The sequence below is a fragment of the Salvelinus namaycush genome, unplaced genomic scaffold, assembly GCF_016432855.1.
Source record: "Salvelinus namaycush isolate Seneca unplaced genomic scaffold, SaNama_1.0 Scaffold1350, whole genome shotgun sequence".
Lineage (NCBI taxonomy): Eukaryota > Metazoa > Chordata > Actinopteri > Salmoniformes > Salmonidae > Salvelinus > Salvelinus namaycush.
This window is the reverse complement of record NW_024058065.1, coordinates 36232-44522: the sequence shown is the minus strand read 5'-3', so window position 1 is coordinate 44522 and position 8291 is coordinate 36232.

Sequence of the window (8291 nt, the reverse complement as noted above, 5' to 3'; positions counted from 1 at the left end):
TGAGTTTGGGTGGGTAGTCTATGTTATGTGTTTTCTATGTTGGGTTAATGGGTTGCCTGGTATGGCTCTCAATTAGAGGCAGGTGTTTGGCGTTTCCTCTGATTGAGAGTCATATTAAGGTAGGTTGTTCTCACTGTTTGTTTGTGGGTGATTGTTCCTGTGTCTGTGTAATCCACATGGGACTGTTTCGTTTGTTCGTTCGTTTTAGGTAGTCTGTTCCTGTTCTTGCGTCCTTCGTCTATATGTAAGTTCGTTTGTTTCAGGTCTGTTGCCTTCGTTTATTGTTTTGTAGTTTGTTCTAGTGTTTTGTCAGTGTTTCGTCTGTTTGTAATAAATAGTTATGTATTCATCACCCGCTGCGCCTTGGTCCATTCATACACCACCAGACGAACGTTACAGAATCACCCACCAAACCCGGATCAAGCAGCGGGTTAACGGACAGCGCACGAAGCAGGATTTCTGGTCTTGGGAGGAAATCATGGAAGGAAAAGGACCATGGGCTAAAGTTGAAGTGAATCGCCGCCCATGGGAACAGCTGGAGGCAGCTCGGAGAGCGGAGGAAACCGGAGAGAGGAACCGGCGTTATGAGGGGACGCGTCTAGCACGGAAGCCCGAAAAGCCCGCAAGTACAACCCAAACATTTCTTGGGGGGGGGCTAAGAGGTAGTGGGTCTAGGGCAGGTAGGAGACCTGCGCCCACTTCCCAGGCTAACCGTGGAGAGCGGGAGTACGGGCAGACACCGTGTTACGCAGTAGAGCGCACGGTGTCTCCTGTACGTGTGCATAGCCCGGTGCGGGTTATTCCACCTCCCCGCACTGGTAGGGCTAGATTGAGCATTGAGCCAAGTGCCATGAAGCCGGCTCTACATATCTGGCCACCAGTACGTCTCCTTGGGCCGGCTTACATGGCACCAGCCTTACGCATGGTGTCCCCGGTTCGCCTACATAGCCCGGTGCGGGTTATTCCACCTCCCCGCACTGGTCAGGCGACGGGGAGCATACAACCAGGTAAGGTTGGGCAGGTTCAGTGCTCAAGGGAGCCAGTACGCCTACACGGTCCGGTATATCCGGCGCCACCTTCCCGCCCCAGCTCAGTACCACCAGTGCCTACACCACGCACCAGGCTTCCAGTGCGTCTCCAGAGCCCTGTTCCTCCTCCACGCACTCTCCCTGTGGTGCGTGTCTCAAGCTCAGTGCCTCCAGTTTCAGCACCACGCATCAAGCCTCCTGTGCGTCTCCAGAGCCCTGTACGCACTGTTCCTTCTCCCCGCACTCGCCCTGAGGTGCGTGCCCTCAGCCCGGTACCTCCAGTTCCGGTACCACGCACCAGGCCTATAGTGCGCATCGAGAGTCCAGTGTGCCCTGTTCCTGCTCCCCGCACTAGCCTTGAGGTACGTGTCTCCAGTCCGGTACCACCAGTTCCGGCACCACGCACCAGGCCTACTGTGGGCCTCAGCAGGTCAGAGTCGGCTGTCTGCCCAACGCCGTCTGAGCCATCCGTCTGCCCAGCGCCGTCTGAGCCATCCGTCTGCCCAGCGCCGTCTGAGCCATCCGTCTGTCCAGCGCCGTCTGAGCCATCCGTCTGTCCAGCGCCGTCTGAGCCATCCGTCTGTCCAGCGCCGTCTGAGCCATCCGTCTGTCCAGCGCCGTCTGAGCCATCCGTCTGTCCAGCGCCGTCTGAGCCATCCGTCTGTCCAGCGCCGTCTGAGCCATCCGTCTGCCCAGCGCCTTCTGAGCCATCCGTCTGCACAGCGCCTTCTGAGCCGTCCGTCTGCCACGAGCCGTTAGAGCCGTCCGTCTGCCACGAGCCGCTAGAGCCGTCCGTCAGTCAGGAGCCGCCAGAGCCGCCAGCCAGTCAGGAGCCGCCAGAGCCGCCAGCCAGTCAGGAGCCGCCAGAGCCGCCAGCCAGTCAGGAGCTGCCAGAGCCGCCAGCCAGTCAGGAGCTGCCAGAGCCGCCAGCCAGTCAGGAGCTGCCAGAGCCGCCAGCCAGTCAGGAGCTGCCAGAGCCGCCAGCCAGTCAGGAGCTGCCAGAACCGCCAGCCAGTCAGGAGCTGCCAGAGCTGCCCTACAGTCATGAGCTGCCCTCCAGTCATGAGCTGCCCTCCAGTCATGAGCTGCCCTCCAGTCATGAGCTGCCCTCCAGTCATGAGCTGCCCTCCAGTCATGAGCTGCCCTCCAGTCATGAGCTGCCCTACAGTCATGAGCTGCCCTACAGTCATGAGCTGCCCTACAGTCATGAGCTGCCACTCAGTCCGGAGCTGCCACTCAGTCCGGAGCTGCCACCCAGTCCGGAGCTGCCACCCAGTCCGGAGCTGCCACCCAGTCCGGAGCTGCCACCCAGTCCGGAGCTGCCATTAGTACAGAGTTGTCCCTCTGTCCTGAGCTACCTCTCTGTCCTGAGCTACCTCTCTGTCCTGAGCTACCTCTCTGTCCTGAGCTACCTCTCTGTCCTGAGCTGTCTCCTCTATGTAGGAGGGGCCTTAGTGAGGGTTCCTGGACCATGGTCGGGGGCGAGGGTCGCCACTCAAAGGACGCGAAGGAGAGGGACAAAGACAGTGGTGGAGTGGTGTCCTCGTCCACCGCCGGAGCCGCCACCGCGGACAGATGCCCACCCAGACCCTCCCCTTGAGTTGTAGGGGTGCGCCCGGAGTTCGCACCTTGAGGGGGGGGTTCTGTCACGTTCCTGACCTGTTTTCTGTTGTTTGGTATGTGTTTAATTGGTCAGGGCGTGAGTTTGGGTGGGTAGTCTATGTTATGTGTTTTCTATGTTGGGTTAATGGGTTGCCTGGTATGGCTCTCAATTAGAGGCAGGTGTTTGGCGTTTCCTCTGATTGAGAGTCATATTAAGGTAGGTTGTTCTCACTGTTTGTTTGTGGGTGATTGTTCCTGTGTCTGTGTAATCCACATGGGACTGTTTCGTTTGTTCGTTCGTTTTAGGTAGTCTGTTCCTGTTCTTGCGTCCTTCGTCTATATGTAAGTTCGTTTGTTTCAGGTCTGTTGCCTTCGTTTATTGTTTTGTAGTTTGTTCTAGTGTTTTGTCAGTGTTTCGTCTGTTTGTAATAAATAGTTATGTATTCATCACCCGCTGCGCCTTGGTCCATTCATACACCACCAGACGAACGTTACAATGTCGTACTGAAGTTATTTTTAGAATTCTAACACGGCGATTGCATTAAAACTTCTTGCGACTACAGGGGGTGCTGTTCCGAATTAGCATTTTGTCGTCTCCAAATTAAACTGCCTAGTACTCAATTCTTGCTCGTACAATATGCATATTATTAATTCTATTGGAAAGAAAACACTTTCTAGTTTCATACAAAGTTGGAATGATGTCTGTGGGTGACCCAGAACTCTTTCTACAGCGAAATCCATGACAGACAGTGAAAGGTCTGAGAGCGAAGCTCTGGTTTCAGATCAGTTTTTAAGGTCTCTGTCTATCCTATGGAACGACACGAACTGCACCCGCCTTCCCCTGGATGTCAGTAACCAATGAGAAGTGGAATGGGCCTTCTCCGTAGCTCTCAGAGGTTATAAAAGACCAAGGAGTGAGAGTAGCCCCCCTTTCGACGCTCGCCCTTACGCAGGAAGGGACCTCCGGACGCCATTTTCACAGGCTCGGTTATCAACTTGAAATGTATCCGTCTGTAATTTAATTCGATATAGGACTTAGAAACATAATAAGGTAGTTAATTTAAACCGTTTTATAGGAAATTATATCCGTTTAGTGCGATTTTGAGGAATTTCTTTGTTGTGCACTCTGAAACTTTGGACACGTTTTGGGGTCCCGTTCGATCGTTAGTGGATATTTCGAAGGACAGAGGACATCTATCGACCAAAAGACGTTTATAACATAGAAAGGATACATTGCCCAAGAATATGATGGAAGAACAGCTCATAGTAAGCAATATTTAATATGATAAATTGTTGTTCTGTCGAAATATTTTAAACGCATATTTCGCCATTTTGTTTGGTATAGCTTCACTTGGCGAACCCTGTATTGAAAAGTAAGGATAATTTTACAAATGTAAATCAGCGGTTGCATTAAGAACTAATTTGTCTTTCGATTCCTGTCAACCCTGTATTTTTTAGTCAAGTATATGATTAGCTTTCAATTAAACTAGATCACTCTGATAGATGACGTCAGACATATTGAGGCTTGATTTCCTAGTATTTTTATTGTGTAACCACGGTTTTGTATGGCTAAATATGCACCTTTTCGAACAAACTGTATATGTATGTTGTAAAATGATGTTACAGGAGTGTCATCGGAAGAATTCTGAGAAGGTTAGTGAAAAAATTAATATCTTTTGGCGATGTTGACGTTATAGCGCTCTTTGGCTGGAATCGATGCTCTGGTAACGTTTGCACATGTAGTATGCTAACTTATCGATTTATTGTGTTTTCGCTGAAAAACGCTTAGAAAATCTGAAATATGGTCTGAAATCACAAGAACTGGGTCTTTCCATTGCTATGCTTTGTCTATTTTTATGAAATGTTTTATGATGAGTAAATTGGTCATACACGTTGCTCTATCTAGTAATTCTAGTCGATTTGTGATGGTCGGTGCAATTGTAAACTGTGATTTCTACCTGAAATATGCACTTTTTTCTAACAAAAACTATCCTATACCATGAATATGTTATCAGACTGTCATCTGATGGTTTTTTTTATAGGTTATTGGCTATCAATATCTTAGTTGAGCCGAATTGGTGATAGCACCTGAAGGAGTAAGAAACTGATGGAGTTAGAATAGTGGTGTATTTTGCTAACGTGTTTAGCTAATAGATTTACATATTTTGTCTTCCCTGTAAAACATTTTAAAAATCTGAAATGGTGGCTTTATTCACAAGATCTGTATCTTTCATCTGGTGTCTTGGACTTGTGATTTAATGATATTTAGATGCTACTATCTACTTGTGAAGCTATGCTAGCTATGCTAATCAGTGTGTGGGGGGTGGGGGGTGATCCCGGATACGGGGTTGAGGTTCGGTAAAGGTTAAGAACTAAGCTATCTTTAATTTGCTGTCCAACATGTATTTTTTAGTAACGTTTATGATTAGTTATTGATTAGATTAGGTGCCTCTCCAAGATTTCTCCGGACATTGTTATTGCATTTTGCCTAGTATTCACATTGTATAACCACGATTTGTGCCGCTAAATATGCACATTTTCGAACAAACAATATATGTATTGTGTAATATGATGTTATAGGACTGTCATCTGATGAATTTTGAGAAGGTTAGTGAAAAAATTTAAATCTTTTGCTGGTTTATTCGTTATCGCTACTGTTGGCTTGAATCAATGCTATTGTGTTTTTGGCTATTGTGGTAAGCTAATATAATGCTATATTGTGTTTTCGCTGTAAAACACTTAAAGAATCGGAAATATTGGCTGGATTCACAAGATGTTTGTCTTTAATTTGCTGTACACCATGTATTTTTCATAAATGTTTTATGATGAGTATTTAGGTATTTCAATTTGGTCTCTGTAATTGTTCTAGCTGCTTCGGTGCTATTTCCGATTGTAGCTGCAATGTAAAACTATGATTTATACCTCAAATATGCACATTTTTCGAACAAAACATCGATATATTGTATAACATGTTATAAGACTGTCATCTGATGAAGTTGTTTCTTGGTTAGTTTGGTTGGTTCTTGGTTAGTTAGGTTGGTTTTCTGCACGCTACCTGTGCTGTGAAAAATGTCTGTGCTTTTTTGTATTTGGTGGTGAGCTAACATAAATATACGTGGTGTTTTCGCTGTAAAACATTAAAAAAATTGGACATGTTGGCTGGATTCACAAGATGTGTATCTTTCATTTGCTGTATTGGACTTGTTAATGTGTGAAAGTTAAATATTTCTAAAAAATATATTTTGAATTTCGCGCCCTGCACTTGGACGGGCTGTTGTCATATTGAGCCCGACACCGCCCTGCAGCCATAAGAAGTTAACAGGTAAACAGACTGTTGATCTTTACATTGAAGGGTGTCGGCTACCACTGTAATTAACCCTGTAGTTTCCATTTTATTCAGAGTAGACAATGTTTCAGACTTCACAGACAGTGCAGTATATTTTGTGAAAAAAAAAAAAAAAAAGTGAATGAAAACATGATTGTATTCTAATGATCTGTTTACAGGTCCACAACAATTTGCAATTGTTTTTGTCTTTCAGAAACTGTCAGATACAGAAAATATCACTGTAAAGGTTTAAAACATTCTTCCAACACCTCCAGAGACATTTGATCAAGTTCACCATCAATATTTCCTTTAGATACTGTCTTGGCCTAATTCCAATACTTCCGAAATATACAGGGAAAAAAGGCATTATTTTCACCATAAAAGATGAATGATGGGCAGAGTTTTAATGCGTATTCGCCCATGCACAGTTTAAGGACTTGTCTGATTTATAATGGGAAACGTGCGTATGCATGGCGTGCTCCAAGTTTATTCGTCTCAATATTTTTGTGCGTGCGCAGTGTTGTTCCCAAGGTATTTTATTCTCTGCATCACCAGCTCTTGTCAATCTTCTTTTTACAGTTTATAGTCAATCAGGAATTCCATGGTTCCTTTTCAGCCTTCTCAGACATAACTAACTCAGTGATATAATGGTAACTGGGCTATTCACCATCACCTCACCCATCCTCTTGAGGTGCTTGGTACTTCCGGACACATATTTACAAGGTATCCAAGACTATGAGTCCTGATCTAGGATCACTTTTGCTTTTCAGATCATGAAAAATAAGACAGGGGAACCATATCAAGACACGGGGACCACATCAAGACAGGGGGACCACATCAAGACAGGGGGACCATATCAAGACAGGGGGACCACATCAAGACAGGGGGACCACATCAAGACAGGGGGACCATATCAAGACAGGGGGACCACATCAAGACAGGGGGACCACATCAAGACAGGGGGACCACATCAAGACAGGGGGACCACATCAAGACAAGGGAACCATATCAAGACAGGGGAACCATATCAAGACAGGGGGACCATATCAAGACAAGGGAACCATATCAAGACAGGGGAACCATATCAAGACAGGGGGACCACATCAAGACAGGGGGACCATATCAAGACAGGGGGACCAAATCAAGACAGGTGGACCAAATCAAGACAGGTGGACCAAATCAAGACAGGTGGACCATATCAAGACAAGGGGACCATATCAAGACAGGGGGACCATTTCAAGACAAGGGGACCATATCAAGACAGGGGGACCATATCAAGACAGGGGGACCATTTCAAGACAGGGGACCATATCAAGCATCTCAAAGTAGGAATTATATCAGGTGTGTGTTTTATAAGGTTGAAGAGTACATTTTTACGTAAAGTTTTATATTTTACAGTTAGTCTCCTAACTTACTCTCCTGGCCTTCGTCAGGGAGTACAAAGAAATAATACGATGTATTATTGTATTCTGCTTCAAAGAGTTATAAATGTGCATGTTCAGAATTTTGTGGTAAAACCTGGAATGAGGACCTCCAAGACAAGGTCAAATATATACTGAGTGAATATCAATGGAATATTATGTTAATCCTAAAACAAATATCCTGTGAACGTCATAAAAACAGACTTATTTGGAAATTGTGGAACATTAAGCAACATTGTGGGAATGTTCGGTGCAACCTAACTTAAACATTGTATAAATGTCATTATAACTGAGCATATTTAGTTTTTTGGGAACCTTGTAATGTATCCACAGTGTTCCCACAACCTAATTACACATTCTGGGAACCTTGTAATGTATCCACAGTGTTCCCACAACCTAATTACATGTTCTGGGAACCTTGTAATGTATCCACAGTGTTCCCACAACCTAATTACATGTTCTGGGAACCTTTAAAGAACTCAGAAAGTCTGTTCTGTCAACATTCTTGCAACATCAAAAAAATGTTTTTGTGCACCATGATACAAACATTATCTGGATGTCAGCAAAACTGGACAGTTTAGTGTTTTGGGAACCTATATCTCTTGTCAATGTTCCCACCATGTTCCCAGAACCTAAATAAACATTCCTGGGAACCTTTAAAGAACAGACTAAAAGTGTTCTGGGAACATTCTTGCAAACATCAGGCAAATGTTTTATGCAAACATTGTATAATCATCAGCATGACTGGACAGTGTTTCTGTTATGAGAACATTTGCTGCAACCTAACAAATGCTCTGGGATTTTTCACAAAACCAATTTTGGGTTTGATGGGAAAACATTACTGGTACATTGTATTACATTACCTGGAAACCAAATTAGAACTTCTGAGGAATGTTCTGTGGTTGTTGCTAAGAT